We start from the raw sequence: 18,464 nt of genomic DNA on the forward strand, positions 1-18,464 counted from the left end.
GAGGCACTTGGTAACTTAATAAAAGTCAACGAAATCTTTTGGAAATAAGATTTATTAGATTAATTTAACTAATTAAGCTAATAAGTCAGTGCAAAAAGTCTAAAAACAAATTTGCGTAAAGTTTTTGATGTCGGGGCAACTTGTATACCACTGAGTGTGCACCACAGATGCTCAGACTTACAGGTATTCAAAGCTGCTTCAAACAGTTTGTTTCTGTTATAACCCTGTATTTCTCGACATACTAGTGAAACATTATATGGTTGTACCTCATATTCTATGAAAAAGACCGATAATCAGTTTTTCATCCAATAAAAACGAAATAAAACTACTACCCCAAGTTAGGATTGAACTCACGACCTTCAGATTATGACACTGACGCACTACCTATTGTACCATTGAGGCACTTGGTAACTTAATAAAAGTCAACGAAATCTTTGGGAAATAAGATTTATTAGATTAATTTAACTAATTAAGCTAATAAGTCAGTGCAAAAAGTCTCAAAGCATATTTAAGTAAAGTTTTTGAAGTCAGGGCAATTTGTATACCACAGAGTGTGCACCACAGAAGCTCAGACTTACAGGTATTCAAAGCTGCTTCAAACAGTTTGTTTCTGTTATAAACCTGTATTTCTCGACATACTAGTGAAACATAATATGGTTGTACCTCAAATTCTATTGCAAAAACCAACAATCAGTTTCTCATCTGATGTAACAGAAATAAAACTACTGCCCCAAGTGAGGATTGAACTCACGACCTTCAGATTATGAGACTGACGCACTACCTATTGCACCATTGAGGCACTTGGTAAGTTAATAAAAATCAACAAAATCTCTGGGAAATAGGATTTATTAGATTAATTTCCCCAATTAAGCTAGTAATTCAGTGCAAAAAGTCTCAACGCAAATATAAGAAAAGATTTTAGATATCGGGCATTTTATATACCACAGAGTATGCGCTACAGATGCTCAGACTTACAGGTATTCAAAGCTGCTTCAAACAGTTTGTTTCTGTTATAAACCTGTAGTTCTCGACATACTAGTGAAACTTTATATATGGTTGTACCTCATATTCTATGAAAAAGATCAATAATCAGTTTTTCATCCAAAAAAAAAGAAATAAAGCTACTACCCCAAGCGAAGATTGAACTCACGACCTTCAGATTATGAGACTGACGCGCTACCTACTGCGCTATTGAGGCACTTGGTAACTTAATAAAAGTCAACGAAATCTTTGGGAAATAACATTTATTAGATTAATTTAACTAAATAAGCTAATAAGTCAGTGCAAAAAGTCTCAAAGCAAATTTAAGTAAAGTTTTTGAAGTCGGGGCAACTTGTATACCACAGAGTGTGCACCACAGACGCTCAGACTTACAGGTATTCAAAGCTGCTTCAAACAGTTTGTGCCTGTTACTAACCTGTGGTTTTCTACATTCTAGTCAAACATTATAAGGTTGTACCTCAAATTCTATTGCTAAAACTAATAATCCGTTTTTTATCTGATGACAAAGAAATAAAACTACTACCTCAAGTGAGGATTGAACTCACGACCTTCAGATTATGAGACTGACGCACTACCTATTGCACCATTGAGGCACTTGGTAAGTTAATAAAAGTCAAAGAAATCTCTGGGAAATAGGATTTATTAGATTAATTACCCCAATTAAGCTAGTAATTCAGTGCAAAACGTCTCAACGCAAATTTAAGTAAAGTTTTTGATGTCGGGGCAACTTGTATACCACAGAGTGTGCACCACAGATGCTCAGACTTACAGGTATTCAAAGCTGCTTCAAACAGTTTGTTTCTGTTATAAACCTGTATTTCTCGACATACTAGTGCAACATTATATGGTTGTACCTCAAGTTCTATTGCTAAAACCAATAATCAGTTTTTCATCTGATGTAACAGAAATAAAACTACTACCCCAAGTGAGGATTGAACTCACGACCTTCAGATTATGAGACTGACGCACTACCTACTGCACTATTGAGGCACTTGGTAAGTTAATAAAAGTCAACAAATTCTCTGGGAAATATGATTTATTAGATTAATTTAACCAATTATGCTAGTAATTCAGTGCAAAAAGTCTCAAAGCAAATTTAAGTAAAACTTTTGAAGTCGGGGCAACTTGTATACCACTGAGTGTGCACTACACATGCTCAGACTTACAGGTATTCAAAGCTGCTTCAAACAGTTTGTTTCTGTTATAAACCTGTATTTCTCGACATACTAGTGCAACATTATATGGTTGTACCTCAAGTTCTATTGCTAAAACCAATAATCAGTTTTTCATCTGTTATAACAGAAATAAAACTACTGCCCCAAGTGAGGATTGAACTCACGACCTTCAGATTATGAGACTGACGCACTACCTATTGCACCATTGAGGCACTTGGTAAGTTAATAAAAGTCAAAGAAATCTCTGGGAAATAGGATTTATTAGATTAATTACCCCAATTATGCTAGTAATTAAGTGCAAAAAGTCTCAAAGCAAATTTAAGTAAAACTTTTGAAGTCGGGGCAACTTGTATACCACTGAGTGTGCACTACACATGCTCAGACTTACAGGTATTCAAAGGCGCTTCAAACAGTTTGTTTCTTTTATAAACCTGTAGTTCTCGACATACTAGTGCAACATTATATGGTTGTACCTCAAGTTCTATTGCTAAAACCAATAATCAGTTTTTCATCTGTTATAACAGAAATAAAACTACTGCCCCAAGTGAGGATTGAACTCACGACCTTCAGATTATGAGACTGACGCACTACCTATTGCACCATTGAGGCACTTGGTAAGTTAATAAAAGTCAAAGAAATCTCTGGGAAATAGGATTTATTAGATTAATTACCCCAATTATGCTAGTAATTAAGTGCAAAAAGTCTCAAAGCAAATTTAAGTAAAACTTTTGAAATCAGGCATTTTGTATACCACTGAGTGTGCACTACACATGCTCAGACTTACAGGTATTCAAAGCTGCTTCAAACAGTTTGTTTCTGGTATAAACCTGTATTTCTCGACATACTAGTGCAACATTAATTGGTTGTACCTCAAATTCTATTGCTAAAACCAATAACCAGTTTTTCATCTGATATATCAGAAATAAAACTACTGCCCCAAGTGAGGATTGAACTCACGACCTTCAGATCATGAGACTGATACACTACCTACTGCGCTATTGAGGCACTTGGTAAGTTAATAAAAGTCAACAAAATCTCTTGGAAATAGGATTCATTAGATTAATTTAACCAATTATGCTAGTAATTCAGTGCAAAAAGTCTCAAAGCAAATTTAAGTAAAACTTTTGAAATCGGGCAACTTGTATACCACTGAGTGTGCACCACAGATGCTCAGACTTACGGGTATTCAAAGCTGCTTCAAACAGTTTGTTCCTGCAACAAAGCTGTATTTCTCGACATACTAGTGAAACATTATATGGTTGTACCTCAAATTCTATTGCCAAAACCAATAATCAGTTTTTCATCTGTTATAACAGAAATAAAGCTACTGCCCCGAGTGAGGATTGAATTCACGACCTTCAGATTATGAGACTGATACACTACCTATTGCACCATTGAGGCACTTGGTAAGTTAATAAAAGTCAACAAATTCTCTTGGAAATATGATTTATTAGATTAATTTAACCAATTATGCTAGTAATTCAGTGCAAAAAGTCTCAAAGCAAATTTAAGTAAAACTTTTGAAATCGGGCATTTTGTATACCACTGAGTGTGCACTACACATGCTCAGACTTACAGGTATTCAAAGCTGCTTCAAACAGTTTGTTTCTGTTATAAACCTGTATTTCTCGACATACTAGTGCAACATTATATGGTTGTACCTCAAATTCTATTGCAAAAACCAGTAATCAGTTTTTCATCTGATATATCAGAAACAAAACTACTGCCCCAAGTGAGGATTGAACTTACGACCTTCAGATTATGAGACTGACGCACTACCTACTGCACTATTGAGGCACTTGGTAAGTTAATAAAAGTCAACACAATCTCTGGGAAATAGGATTTATTAGATTAATTTAACCAATTATGCTAGTAATTCAGTGCAAAAAGTCTCAAAGCAAATTTAAGTAAAACTTTTGAAATCGGGCATTTTGTATACCACTGAGTGTGCACTACACATGCTCAGACTTACAGGTATTCAAAGCTGCTTCAAACAGTTTGTTTCTGTTATAAACCTGTATTTCTCGACATACTAGTGCAACATTATATGGTTGTACCTCAAATTCTATTGCTAAAACCAATAATCAGCTTTTCATCTGATATATCAGAAATAAAACTACTGCCCCAAGTGAGGATTGAACTCACGACCTTCAGATCATGAGACTGATACACTACCTACTGCGCTATTGAGGCACTTGGTAAGTTAATAAAAGTCAACAAAATCTCTGGGAAATAGGATTTATTAGATTAATTTAACCAATTAAGCTAGTAATTCAGTCCAAAACGTCTCAACGCAAATATAAGAAAAGATTTTAGAATTCGGGCATTTTATATACCACAGAGTATGCACTACAGATGCTCAGACTTACAGGTATTCAAAGCTGCTTCAAACAGTTTGTTTCTGTTATAAACCTGTAGTTCTCGACATACTAGTGAAACATTATATGGTTGTAACTCATATTCTATGAAAAAGACCAATAATCAGTTTTTCATCTGTTATAACAGAAATAAAACTACTGCCCAAGTAAGGATTGAATTCACGACCTTCAGATTATGAGACTGACGCGCTACCTACTGCGCTATTGAGGCACTTGGTAAGTTAATAAAAGTCAACAAATTCTCTGGGAAATATGATTTATTAGATTAATTTAACCAATTATGCTAGTAATTCAGTGCAAAAAGTCTCAAAGCAAATTTAAGTAAAACCTTCGAAATCGGGCAACTTGTATACCACTGAGTGTGCACTACAGATGCTCAGACTTACAGGTATTCAAAGGCGCTTCAAACAGTTTGTTTCTGTTATAAACCTGTAGTTCTCGACATACTAGTGAAACATTTTATGGTTGTACCTCAAATTCTATTGCAAAAACCAACAATCAGATTTTCATCTGATATATCAGAAACAAAACTACTGCCCCAAGTGAGGATTGAACTCATGACCTTCAGATTATGAGACTGACGCGCTACCTACTGCACCAGTGAGGATTGAATTCACGACCTTCAGATTATGAGACTGATACACTACCTACTGCGCTATTGAGGCACTTGGTAAGTTAATAAAAGTCAAAGAAATCTCTGGGAAATAGGATTCATTAGATTAATTTAACCAATTATGCTAGTAATTAAGTGCAAAAAGTCTCAAAGCAAATTTACGTAAAGTTTTCGATGTCGGGGCAACTTGTATACCACAGAGTGTGCACTACAGATGCTCAGACTTACAGGTATTCAAAGCTGCTTCAAACAGTTTGTTTCTGTTATAAACCTGTATTTCTCGACATACTAGTGCAACATTATATGGTTGTACCTCAAGTTCTATTGCTAAAACCAATAATCAGTTTTTCATCTGTTATAACAGAAATAAAACTACTGCCCCAAGTGAGGATTGAACTCACGACCTTCAGATTATGAGACTGATGCACTACCTACTGCGCTATTGAGGCACTTGGTAAGTTAATAAAAGTCAACAAATTCTCTGGGAAACAGGATTTATTAGATTAATTTCCCCAATTATGCTAGTAATTCAGTGCAAAAAGTCTCAAAGCAAATTTAAGTAAAACTTTCGAAATCGGGCATTTTGTATACCACTGAGTGTGCACCACAGACGCTCAGACTTACAGGTATTCAAAGCTGCTTCAAACAGTTTGTTTCTGTTATAAACCTGTATTTCTCGACATACTAGTGCAACATTATATGGTTGTACCTCAAGTTCTATTGCTAAAACCAATAATCAGTTTTTCATCTGATGTAACAGAAATAAAACTACTGCCCCAAGTGAGGATTGAACTCACGACCTTCAGATTACGAGACTGACGCACTACCTATTGCACTATTGAGGCACTTGGTAAGTTAATAAAAGTCAACAAATTCTCTGGGAAATATGATTTATTAGATTAATTTAACCAATTATGCTAGTAATTAAGTGCAAAAAGTCTCAAAGCAAATTTACGTAAAGTTTTCGATGTCGGGGCAACTTGTATACCACAGAGTGTGCACCACAGATGCTCAGACTTACAGGTATTCAAAGCTGCTTCAAACAGTTTGTTTCTGTTATAAACCTGTATTTCTCGACATACTAGTGCAACATTATATGGTTGTACCTCAAATTCTATTGCTAAAACTAATAATCAGTTTTTCTTCTGTTATAACAGAAATAAAACTACTACCCCAAGTGAGGATTGAACTCACGACCTTCAGATTATGAGACTGATACACTACCTACTGCACTATTGAGGCACTTGGTAAGTTAATAAAAGTCAACAAATTCTCTGGGAAATATGATTTATTAGATTAATTTAACCAATTATGCTAGTAGTTCAGTGCAAAAAGTCTCAAAGCAAATTTAAGTAAAACTTTTGAAGTCGGGGCAACTTGTATACCACTGAGTGTGCACTACAGATGCTCAGACTTACAGGTATTCAAAAGCGCTTCAAACAGTTTGTTTCTTTTATAAACCTGTAGTTCTCGACATACTAGTGAAACTTTATATGGTTGTACCTCAAATTCTATTGCAAAAACCAGTAATCAGTTTTTCATGTGATGTAACAGAAATAAAACTACTGCCCAAGTGAGGATTGAATTCACGACCTTCAGATTATGAGACTGATACACTACCTACTGCGCTATTGAGGCACTTGGTAAGCTAATAAAAGTCAACACAATCTCTGGGAAATATGATTTATTAGATTAATTTCCCCAATTATGCTAGTAATTCAGTGCAAAATGTCTCAAAGCAAATTTAGGTAAAGTTTTTGAAGTCGGGGCAACTTGTGTCCCACAGAGTGTGCACCACAGACGCTCAGACTTACAGGTATTCAAAGCTGCTTCAAACAGTTTGTTCCTGCAACAAAGCTGTATTTCTCGACATACTAGTGAAACATTATATGGTTGTACCTCATATTCTATGAAAAAGACCAATAATCAGTTTTTCATCCAATAAAAACGAAGTAAACCTACTACCCCAAGTGAGGATTGAACTCACGACCTTCACATTACGAGACTGACGCACTACCTACTGCACTACTGAGGCACTTGGTAAGATAATAAAAGTCAACAAATTCTCTGGGAATTATGATTTATTACATTAATTTAACCAATCAAGCTAGTAATTCAGTGCAAAATGTCTCAAAGCAAATTTAGGTAAAGTTTTTGAAGTCGGGGCAACTTGTGTCCTACGGAGTGTGCACCACAGACGCTCAGACTTACAGGTATTCAAAGCTGCTTCAAACAGTTTGTTTCTGTTATACACCTGTAGTTCTCGACATACTAGTGCAACATTATATGGTTGTACCTCAAGTTCTATTGCTAAAACCAATAATCAGTTTTTCATCTGTTATAACAGAAATAAAACTACTGCCCAAGTAAGGATTGAATTCACGACCTTCAGATTATGAGACTGACGCGCTACCTACTGCACTATTGAGGCACTTGGTAAGTTAATAAAAGTCAACACAATCTCTGGGAAATAGGATTTATTAGATTAATTTAACCAATTATGCTAGTAATTCAGTGCAAAAAGTCTCAAAGCAAATTTAAGTAAAACCTTCGAAATCGGGCAACTTGTATACCACTGAGTGTGCACTACAGATGCTCAGACTTACAGGTATTCAAAGGCGCTTCAAACAGTTTGTTTCTGTTATAAACCTGTAGTTCTCGACATACTAGTGCAACATTATATGGTTGTACCTCAAATTCTATTGCAAAAACCAGTAATCAGTTTTTCATCTGATATATCAGAAACAAAACTACTGCCCCAAGTGAGGATTGAACTTACGACCTTCAGATTATGAGACTGACGCACTACCTACTGCACTATTGAGGCACTTGGTAAGTTAATAAAAGTCAACACAATCTCTGGGAAATAGGATTTATTAGATTAATTTAACCAATTATGCTAGTAATTCAGTGCAAAAAGTCTCAAAGCAAATTTAAGTAAAACCTTCGAAATCGGGCAACTTGTATACCACTGAGTGTGCACTACAGATGCTCAGACTTACAGGTATTCAAAGGCGCTTCAAACAGTTTGTTTCTGTTATAAACCTGTAGTTCTCGACATACTAGTAAAACATTATATGGTTGTACCTCATATTCTATGAAAAAGACCAATAATCAGTTTTTCTTCTGTTGTAACAGAAATAAAACTACTGCCCCAAGTGAGGATTGAACTCACGACCTTCAGATTATGAGACTGACGCGCTACCTACTGCGCTATTGAGGCACTTGGTAAGTTAATAAAAGTCAACAAAATCTCTGGGAATTATGATTTATTAGATTAATTTCCCCAATTAAGCTAGTAATTCAGTGCAAAAAGTCTCAAAGCAAATTTAGGTAAAGTTTTTGAAGTCGGGGCAACTTGTGTCCCACGGAGTGTGCACCACAGACGCTCAGACTTACAGGTATTCAAAGCTGCTTCAAACAGTTTGTTTCTGTTATACACCTGTAGTTCTCGACATACTAGTGCAACATTATATGGTTGTACCTCAAGTTCTATTGCTAAAACCAATAATCAGTTTTTCATCTGTTATAACAGAAATAAAACTACTGCCCAAGTAAGGATTGAATTCACGACCTTCAGATTATGAGACTGACGCGCTACCTACTGCGCTATTGAGGCACTTGGTAAGTTAATAAAAGTCAACAAATTCTCTGGGAAATATGATTTATTAGATTAATTTAACCAATTATGCTAGTAATTCAGTGCAAAAAGTCTCAAAGCAAATTTAAGTAAAACTTTCGAAATCGGGCATTTTGTATACCACTGAGTGTGCACTACAGATGCTCAGACTTACAGGTATTCAAAGGCGCTTCAAACAGTTTGTTTCTGTTATAAACCTGTAGTTCTCGACATACTAGTGAAACATTTTATGGTTGTACCTCAAATTCTATTGCAAAAACCAACAATCAGATTTTCATCTGATATATCAGAAACAAAACTACTGCCCCAAGTGAGGATTGAACTCACGACCTTCAGATTATGAGACTGACGCGCTACCTACTGCACCAGTGAGGATTGAATTCACGATCTTCAGATTATGAGAGTGATACACTACCTACTGCGCTATTGAGGCACTTGGTAAGTTAATAAAAGTCAACAAATTCTCTGGGAAACAGGATTTATTAGATTAATTTCCCCAATTATGCTAGTAATTCAGTGCAAAAAGTCTCAAAGCAAATTTAAGTAAAACTTTCGAAATCGGGCATTTTGTATACCACTGATTGTGCACCACAGACGCTCAGACTTACAGGTATTCAAAGCTGCTTCAAACAGTTTGTTTCTGTTATAAACCTGTATTTCTCGACATACTAGTGCAACATTATATGGTTGTACCTCAAGTTCTATTGCTAAAACCAATAATCAGTTTTTCATCTGATGTAACAGAAATAAAACTACTGCCCCAAGTGAGGATTGAACTCACGACCTTCAGATTATGAGACTGATGCACTACCTACTGCGCTATTGAGGCACTTGGTAAGTTAACTAAAGTCAACAAAATCTCTGGAAATAGGATTTATTAGATTAATTTAACCAATCAAGCTAGTAGATCAGTGCAAAATGTCTCAAAGCAAATTTAGGTAAAGTTTTTGAAGTCGGGGCAACTTGTGTCTCACAGAGTGTGCACCACAGACGCTCAGACTTACAGGTATTCAAAGCTGCTTCAAACAGTTTGTTCCTGCAACAAAGCTGTATTTCTCGACATACTAGTGAAACATTATATGGTTGTACCTCAAATTCTATTGCTAAAACCAATAATCAGATTTTCATCTGATATATCAGAAACAAAACTACTGCCCCAAGTGAGGATTGAACTCACGACCTTCAGATTATGAGACTGATACACTACCTACTGCACTATTGAGGCACTTGGTAAGTTAATAAAAGTCAACAAATTCTCTGGGAAATATGATTTATTAGATTATTTTAACCAATTATGCTAGTAGTTCAGTGCAAAAAGTCTCAAAGCAAATTTAAGTAAAACTTTTGAAGTCGGGGCAACTTGTATACCACTGAGTGTGCACTACACATGCTCAGACTTACAGGTATTCAAAAGCGCTTCAAACAGTTTGTTTCTTTTATAAACCTGTAGTTCTCGACATACTAGTGAAACTTTATATGGTTGTACCTCAAATTCTATTGCAAAAACCAGAAATCAGTTTTTCATCTGATGTAACAGAAATAAAACTACTGCCCAAGTGAGGATTGAATTCACGACCTTCAGATTATGAGACTGATACACTACCTACTGCGCTATTGAGGCACTTGGTAAGCTAATAAAAGTCAACACAATCTCTGGGAAATATGATTTATTAGATTAATTTCCCCAATTAAGCTAGTAATTCAGTGCAAAAAGTCTCAAAGCAAATTTAGGTAAAGTTTTTGAAGTCGGGGCAACTTGTGTCCCACAGAGTGTGCACCACAGACGCTCAGACTTACAGGTATTCAAAGCTGCTTCAAACAGTTTGTTCCTGCAACAAAGCTGTATTTCTCGACATACTAGTGAAACATTATATGGTTGTACCTCAAATTCTATTGCTAAAACCAGTAATCAGTTTTTCATCTGTTATAACAGACATAAAACTACTGCCCCAAGTGAGGATTGAACTCACGACCTTCAGATTATGAGACTGACGCGCTACCTACTGCGCTATTGAGGCACTTGGTAAGTTAATAAAAGTCAACAAAATCTCTTGGAAATAGGATTTATTAGATTAATTTAACCAATTATGCTAGTAATTCAGTGCAAAAAGTCTCAAAGCAAATTTAAGTAAAACTTTTGAAATCGGGCATTTTGTATACCACTGAGTGTGCACTACACATGCTCAGACTTACAGGTATTCAAAGCTGCTTCAAACAGTTTGTTTCTTTTATAAACCTGTAGTTCTCGACATACTAGTGAAACATTATATGGTTGTACCTCATATTCTATGAAAAAGACCAATAATCAGTTTTTCATCCAATAAAAACGAAGTAAACCTACTACCCCAAGTGAGGATTGAACTCACGACCTTCACATTACGAGACTGACGCACTACCTACTGCACTATTGAGGCACTTGGTAAGTTAATAAAAGTCAACAAATTCTCTTGGAAATAGGATTCATTAGATTAATTTAACCAACTAAGCAAGTAGTTCAGTGCAAAAAGTCTCAAGGCAAATTTAGGTAAAGTTTTTGAAGTCGGGGCAACTTGTGTCCCACAGAGTGTGCACCACAGACGCTCAGACTTACAGGTATTCAAAGCTGCTTCAAACAGTTTGTTCCTGCAACAAAGCTGTATTTCTCGACATACTAGTGAAACATTATATGGTTGTACCTCAAATTCTATTGCTAAAACCAATAATCAGTTTTTCATCTGTTATAACAGAAATAAAATTACTGCCCCAAGTGAGGATTGAACTCACGACCTTCAGATCATGAGACTGACGCACTACCTATTGCACCATTGAGGCACTTGGTAAGTTAATAAAAGTCAACAAATTCTCTTGGAAATAGGATTCATTAGATTAATTTAACCAATTATGCTAGTAATTCAGTGCAAAATGTCTCAAAGCAAATTTAAGTAAAACTTTTGAAATCGGGCATTTTGTATACCACTGAGTGTGCACTACACATGCTCAGACTTCCAGGTATTCAAAGCTGCTTCAAACAGTTTGTTTCTGTTATAAACCTGTATTTCTCGACATACTAGTGCAACATTTTATGGTTGTACCTCAAATTCTATTGCTAAAACCAATAATCAGTTTTTCTTCTGTTATAACAGAAATAAAACTGCTGCCCCAAGTGAGGATTGAACTCACGACCTTCAGATCATGAGACTGACGCGCTACCTACTGCACTATTGAGGCACTTGGTAAGTTAATAAAAGTCAACAAAATCTCTGGGAAATAGGATTTATTAGATTAATTTAACCAATCGAGCTAGTAAATCAGTGCAAAAAGTCTAAACGCAAATATAAGAAAAGATTGTACAATTCGGGCATTTTATATACCACAGAGTATGCGGTACAGATGCTCAGACTTACAGGTATTCAAAGCTGCTTCAAACAGTTTGTTTCTGTTATAAACATGTATTTATCGACATACTAGTGAAACTTTATATATGGTTGTACCTCATATTCTATGAAAAAGACCAATAATCAGTTTTTCATCTGATGTAACAGAAATAAAACTACTGCCCCAAGTGAGGATTGAACTCACGACCTTCAGATTATGAGACTGATACGCTACCTACTGCGCTATTGAGGCACTTGGTAAGTTAATAAAAGTCAACACAATCTCTGGGAATTATGATTTATTAGATTAATTTCCCCAATTAAGCTAGTAATTCAGTGCAAAAAGTCTAAACGCAAATATAAGAAAAGATTGTACAATTCGGGCATTTTATATACCACAGAGTATGCGGTACAGATGCTCAGACTTACAGGTATTCAAAGCTGCTTCAAACAGTTTGTTTCTGTTATAAACCTGTATTTCTCGACATACTAGTGAAACTTTATATATGGTTGTACCTCAAATTCTATTGCTAAAACCAATAATCAGTTTTTCATCTGTTATAACAGAAATAAAACTACTACCCCAAGTGAGGATTGAACTCACGACCTTCAGATTATGAGACTGACGCACTACCTACTGCGCTATTGAGGCACTTGGTAAGTTACTAAAAGTCAACAAAATCTCTGGGAATTATGATTTATTAGATTAATTTCCCCAATTAAGCTAGTAAATCAGTGCAAAAAGTCTAAACGCAAATATAAGAAAAGATTGTACAATTCGGGCATTTTATATACCACAGAGTATGCGGTACAGATGCTCAGACTTACAGGTATTCAAAGCTGCTTCAAACAGTTTGTTTCTGTTATAAACCTGTATTTCTCGACATACTAGTGAAACTTTATATATGGTTGTACCTCAAATTCTATTGCTAAAACCAATAATCAGTTTTTCATCTGTTATAACAGAAATAAAACTACTACCCCAAGTGAGGATTGAACTCACGACCTTCAGATTATGAGACTGACGCGCTACCTACTGCGCTATTGAGGCACTTGGTAAGTTAATAAAAGTCAACAAAATCTCTGGGAATTATGATTTATTAGATTAATTTAACCAATTATGCTAGTAATTCAGTGCAAAAAGTCTCAAAGCAAATTTAAGTAAAACCTTCGAAATCGGGCAACTTGTATACCACTGAGTGTGCACTACAGATGCTCAGACTTACAGGTATTCAAAGGCGCTTCAAACAGTTTGTTTCTGTTATACACCTGTAGTTCTCGACATACTAGTGAAACATTTCATGGTTGTACCTCAAATTCTATTGCTAAAACCAGTAATCAGTTTTTCATCTGTTATAACAGAAATAAAACTACTACCCCAAGTGAGGATTGAACTCACGACCTTCAGATCATGAGACTGATACACTACCTACTGCGCTATTGAGGCACTTGGTAAGTTAATAAAAGTCAACAAATTCTCTTGGAAATAGGATTTATTAGATTAGTTTAACCAATTATGCTAGTAATTCAGTGCAAAAAGTCTCAAAGCAAATTTAAGTAAAACCTTCGAAATCGGGCAACTTGTATACCACTGAGTGTGCACTACAGATGCTCAGACTTACAGGTATTCAAAGGCGCTTCAAACAGTTTGTTTCTGTTACAAACCTGTAGTTCTCGACATTCTAGGGAAACGTGATATGATTGTACCTCATATTCTATGAAAAAAACCAATAATCAGTTTTTCATCTGATGTTAAAAAAATAAAACTACTGCCCCAAGTGAGGATTGAACTCACGACCTTCAGATTATGAGACTGACGCGCTACCTACTGCGCTATTGAGGCACTTGGTAAGTTAATAAAAGTCAACAAAATCTCTGGGAAACAGGATTTATTAGATTAGTTTAACCAATTATGCTAGTAATTCAGTGCAAAAAGTCTCAAAGCAAATTTAAGTAAAACCTTCGAAATCGGGCAACTTGTATACCACTGAGTGTGCACTACAGATGCTCAGACTTACAGGTATTCAAAGGCGCTTCAAACAGTTTGTTTCTGTTATAAACCTGTAGTTCTCGACATACTAGTGAAACATTTTATGGTTGTACCTCAAATTCTATTGCAAAAACCAACAATCAGATTTTCATCTGATATATCAGAAACAAAACTACTGCCCCAAGTGAGGATTGAACTCACGACCTTCAGATTATGAGACTGACGCGCTACCTACTGCGCTATTGAGGCACTTGGTAAGTTAATAAAAGTCAACAAAATCTCTGGGAAATATGATTTACTAGATTAATTTAACCAATCAAGCTAGTAGTTCAGTGCAAAAAGTCTCAAAGCAAATTTAGGTAAAGTTTTTGAAGTCGGGGCAACTTGTGTCCCACGGAGTGTGCACCACAGACGCTCAGACTTACAGGTATTCAAAGCTGCTTCAAACAGTTTGTTCCTGCAACAAAGCTGTATTTCTCGACATACTAGTGAATCATTATATGGTTGTACCTCAAATTCTATTGCTAAAACCAATAATCAGTTTTTCATCTGTTATAACAGAAATAAAACTACTGCCCCAAGTGAGGATTGAACTCACGACCTTCAGATTATGAGACTGACGCGCTACCTACTGCGCTATTGAGGCACTTGGTAAGTTAATAAAAGTCAACAAATTCTCTTGGAAATATGATTTACTAGATTAATTTAACCAATCCAGCTAGTAGTTCAGTGCAAAATGTCTCAAAGCAAATTTAGGTAAAGTTTTTGAAGTCGGGGCAACTTGTGTCCCACGGAGTGTGCACCACAGATGCTCAGACTTACAGGTATTCAAAGGCGCTTCAAACAGTTTGTTTCGGTCATAAACCTGTATTTCTCGACATAGTAGTGAAAAAGTATATGGTTCTACTTCAAAGTGTATTGAAAAAACCAATAATCAGTTTTTCATCTGATGTAACAGAAATAAAACTACTGCCCCAAGTGAGGATTGAACTCACGACCTTCAGATTATGAGACTGACGCGCTACCTACTGCGCTATTGAGGCACTTGGTAAGTTAACTAAAGTCAACAAAATCTCTGGGAAATAGGATTTATTAGATTAATTTAACCAATTATGCTAGTAATTCAGTGCAAAACGTCTCAACGCAAATTTAGGTAAAGTTTTTGATGTCGCGGCAACTTGTATACGACAGAGTGTGCACTACAGATGCTCAGACTTACAGATTTAAAGGCGCTTCAAACAGTTTGTTTCTGTTATAAACCTGTATTTCTCGACATACTAGTGCAACATTATATGGTTGTACCTCAAATTCTATTGCTAAAACCAATAATCAGTTTTTCATCTGTTATAACAGAAATAAAACTACTACCCCAAGTGAGGATTGAACTCACGACCTTCAGATCATGAGACTGACGCACTACCTACTGCGCTATTGAGGCACTTGGTAAGTTAATAAAAGTCAACAAAATCTCTTGGAAATAGGATTCATTAGATTAGTTTAACCAATTAAGCTAGTAATTCAGTGCAAAAAGTCTCAAGGCAAATTTAAGTAAAACTTTTGAAATCGGGCATTTTGTATACCACTGAGTGTGCACTACACATGCTCAGACTTACAGGTATTCAAAGCTGCATCAAACAGTTTGTTTCTGTTATAAACCTGTATTTCTCGACATACTAGTGCAACATTATATGGTTGTACCTCAAATTCTATTGCTAAAACCAATAATCAGTTTTTCATCTGTTATAACAGAAATAAAACTACTGCCCCAAGTGAGGATTGAACTCACGACCTTCAGATCATGAGACTGACGCGCTACCTACTGCACCATTGAGGCACTTGGTAAGTTAATAAAAGTCAACAAAATCTCTGGGAAAAAGGATTTATTAGATTAATTTCCCCAATTAGGCTAGTAATTCAGTGCCAAAAGTCTCAAAGCAAATTTAAGTAAAACTTTCGAAATCGGGCATTTTACATACCACTGAGTGTGCACTACACATGCTCAGACTTACAGGTATTCAGAGGCGCTTCAAACAGTTTGTTTCTGTTATAAACCTGTAGTTCTCGACATACTAGTGAAACATTTTATGGTTGTACCTCAAATTCTATTGCAAAAACCAATAATCAGTTTTTCATCTGTTATAACAGAAATAAAACTACTGCCCCAAGTGAGGATTGAATTCACGACCTTCAGATTATGAGACTGACGCACTACCTACTGCACTATTGAGGCACTTGGTAAGTTAATAAAAGTCAACACAATCTCTGGGAAATATGATTTACTAGATTAATTTAACCAATCAAGCTAGTAGTTCAGTGCAAAATGTCTCAAAGCAAATTTAGGTAAAGTTTTTGAAGTCGGGGCAACTTGTGTCCCACGGAGTGTGCACCACAGACGCTCAGACTTACAGGTATTCAAAGCTGCTTCAAACAGTTTGTTCCTGCAACAAAGCTGTATTTCTCGACATACTAGTGAAACATTATATGGTTGTACCTCAAATTCTATTGCTAAAACCAATAATCAGTTTTTCATCTGTTATAACAGAAATAAAACTACTGCCCCAAGTGAGGATTGAACTCACGACCTTCAGATTATGAGACTGACGCGCTACCTACTGCGCTATTGAGGCACTTGGTAAGTTAATAAAAGTCAACAAATTCTCTTGGAAATATGATTTACTAGATTAATTTAACCAATCAAGCTAGTAGTTCAGTGCAAAATGTCTCAAAGCAAATTTAGGTAAAGTTTTTGAAGTCGGGGCAACTTGTGTCCCACGGAGTGTGCACCACAGATGCTCAGACTTACAGGTATTCAAAGGCGCTTCAAACAGTTTGTTTCGGTCATAAACCTGTATTTCTCGACATAGTAGTGAAAAATTATATGGTTCTACTTCAAAGTGTATTGAAAAAACCAATAATCAGTTTTTCATCTGATGTAACAGAAATAAAACTACTGCCCCAAGTGAGGATTGAACTCACGACCTTCAGATTATGAGACTGACGCGCTACCTACTGCGCTATTGAGGCACTTGGTAAGTTAACTAAAGTCAACAAAATCTCTGGGAAATAGGATTTATTAGATTAATTTAACCAATTATGCTAGTAATTCAGTGCAAAACGTCTCAACGCAAATTTAGGTAAAGTTTTTGATGTTGCGGCAACTTGTATACGACAGAGTGTGCACTACAGATGCTCAGACTTACAGGTATTCAAAGGCGCTTCAAACTGTTTGTTTCTGTTATACACCTGTAGTTCTCGACATACTAGTGAAACATTTTATGGTTGTACCTCGTATTCTATGAAAAAGACCAATAATCAGTTTTTAATCCAAAAAAAAGAAATAAAACTACTACCCCAAGTGAGGATTGAACTCACGACCTTCAGATTATGAGACTGATACACTACCTACTGCGCTATTGAGGCACTTGGTAAGTTAATAAAAGTCAACAAAATCTCTAGGAAATATGATTTATTAGATTAATTTAACCAACTAAGCAAGTAGTTCTGTGCAAAAAGTCTCAAAACAAATTTAAGTAAAGTTTTTGAAGTCGGGGCAACTTGTGTCCCACAGAGTGTGCACCACAGATGCTCAGACTTACAGGTATTTAAAGGCGCTTCAAACAGTTTGTTTCTGTTATAAACCTGTATATCTCGACATACTAGTGCAACATTATATGGTTGTACCTCAAATTCTATTGCTAAAACCAATAATCAGTTTTTCATCTGTTATAACAGAAATAAAACTACTACTCCAAGTGAGGATTGAACTCACGACCTTCAGATCATGAGACTGACGCACTACCTACTGCGCTATTGAGGCACTTGGTAAGTTAATAAAAGTCAACAAAATCTCTGGGAAATATGATTTATTAGATTAATTTAACCAATTATGCTAGTAATTCAGTGCAAAAAGTCTCAAGGCAAATTTAAGTAAAACTTTTGAAATCGGGCATTTTGTATACAAATGAGTGTGCACTACACATGCTCAGACTTACAGGTATTCAGAGGCGCTTCAAACAGTTTGTTTCTGTTATAAACCTGTAGTTCTCGACATACTAGTGAAACATTTTATGGTTGTACCTCAAATTCTATTGCAAAAACCAATAATCAGTTTTTCATCTGTTATAACAGAAATAAAACTACTGCCCCAAGTGAGGATTGAACTCACGACCTTCAGATCATGAGACTGACGCGCTACCTACTGCACTATTGAGGCACTTGGTAAGTTAATAAAAGTCAACAAAATCTCTGGGAAATAGGATTTATTAGATTAATTTCCCCAATTAGACTAGTAATTCAGTGCAAAGAGTCTCAAC

At 35.8% G+C, this 18,464-nt stretch overlaps 1 protein-coding gene and 21 non-coding genes across 22 annotated transcripts in view; all 22 read right to left on the bottom strand.

Annotated features, from left to right (window-relative positions):
* Positions 1–18,464, bottom strand: part of LOC137388081 (uncharacterized) — a 105,293-nt gene that overhangs the window by 72,331 nt on the left and 14,498 nt on the right. The window lies entirely within an intron of this gene.
* Trnam-cau (transfer RNA methionine (anticodon CAU)) lies at positions 3,110–3,182 on the bottom strand. Its single transcript has one exon. It is a non-coding gene; the product is annotated as a tRNA-Met (tRNA).
* Trnam-cau (transfer RNA methionine (anticodon CAU)) lies at positions 4,298–4,370 on the bottom strand. Its single transcript has one exon. It is a non-coding gene; the product is annotated as a tRNA-Met (tRNA).
* On the bottom strand, positions 5,545–5,617 carry Trnam-cau (transfer RNA methionine (anticodon CAU)). The gene has a single exon. It is a non-coding gene; the product is annotated as a tRNA-Met (tRNA).
* Trnat-cgu (transfer RNA threonine (anticodon CGU)) lies at positions 5,941–6,013 on the bottom strand. Its single transcript has one exon. It is a non-coding gene; the product is annotated as a tRNA-Thr (tRNA).
* Positions 8,319–8,391, bottom strand: Trnam-cau (transfer RNA methionine (anticodon CAU)). The gene has a single exon. It is a non-coding gene; the product is annotated as a tRNA-Met (tRNA).
* Positions 9,565–9,637, bottom strand: Trnam-cau (transfer RNA methionine (anticodon CAU)). The gene has a single exon. It is a non-coding gene; the product is annotated as a tRNA-Met (tRNA).
* Positions 10,754–10,826, bottom strand: Trnam-cau (transfer RNA methionine (anticodon CAU)). The gene has a single exon. It is a non-coding gene; the product is annotated as a tRNA-Met (tRNA).
* Positions 11,150–11,222, bottom strand: Trnat-cgu (transfer RNA threonine (anticodon CGU)). Its single transcript has one exon. It is a non-coding gene; the product is annotated as a tRNA-Thr (tRNA).
* Positions 11,943–12,015, bottom strand: Trnam-cau (transfer RNA methionine (anticodon CAU)). The gene has a single exon. It is a non-coding gene; the product is annotated as a tRNA-Met (tRNA).
* Trnam-cau (transfer RNA methionine (anticodon CAU)) lies at positions 12,342–12,414 on the bottom strand. Its single transcript has one exon. It is a non-coding gene; the product is annotated as a tRNA-Met (tRNA).
* On the bottom strand, positions 12,741–12,813 carry Trnam-cau (transfer RNA methionine (anticodon CAU)). Its single transcript has one exon. It is a non-coding gene; the product is annotated as a tRNA-Met (tRNA).
* Positions 13,140–13,212, bottom strand: Trnam-cau (transfer RNA methionine (anticodon CAU)). Its single transcript has one exon. It is a non-coding gene; the product is annotated as a tRNA-Met (tRNA).
* Positions 13,932–14,004, bottom strand: Trnam-cau (transfer RNA methionine (anticodon CAU)). Its single transcript has one exon. It is a non-coding gene; the product is annotated as a tRNA-Met (tRNA).
* Positions 14,328–14,400, bottom strand: Trnam-cau (transfer RNA methionine (anticodon CAU)). The gene has a single exon. It is a non-coding gene; the product is annotated as a tRNA-Met (tRNA).
* Trnam-cau (transfer RNA methionine (anticodon CAU)) lies at positions 14,725–14,797 on the bottom strand. The gene has a single exon. It is a non-coding gene; the product is annotated as a tRNA-Met (tRNA).
* Positions 15,122–15,194, bottom strand: Trnam-cau (transfer RNA methionine (anticodon CAU)). Its single transcript has one exon. It is a non-coding gene; the product is annotated as a tRNA-Met (tRNA).
* Trnam-cau (transfer RNA methionine (anticodon CAU)) lies at positions 15,517–15,589 on the bottom strand. The gene has a single exon. It is a non-coding gene; the product is annotated as a tRNA-Met (tRNA).
* Positions 15,913–15,985, bottom strand: Trnam-cau (transfer RNA methionine (anticodon CAU)). The gene has a single exon. It is a non-coding gene; the product is annotated as a tRNA-Met (tRNA).
* Positions 16,706–16,778, bottom strand: Trnam-cau (transfer RNA methionine (anticodon CAU)). Its single transcript has one exon. It is a non-coding gene; the product is annotated as a tRNA-Met (tRNA).
* Positions 17,103–17,175, bottom strand: Trnam-cau (transfer RNA methionine (anticodon CAU)). The gene has a single exon. It is a non-coding gene; the product is annotated as a tRNA-Met (tRNA).
* On the bottom strand, positions 18,292–18,364 carry Trnam-cau (transfer RNA methionine (anticodon CAU)). The gene has a single exon. It is a non-coding gene; the product is annotated as a tRNA-Met (tRNA).

Source organism: Watersipora subatra, chromosome 2 (genome assembly GCF_963576615.1).
Source record: "Watersipora subatra chromosome 2, tzWatSuba1.1, whole genome shotgun sequence".
Classification (NCBI taxonomy): Eukaryota; Metazoa; Bryozoa; class Gymnolaemata; order Cheilostomatida; family Watersiporidae; genus Watersipora; species Watersipora subatra.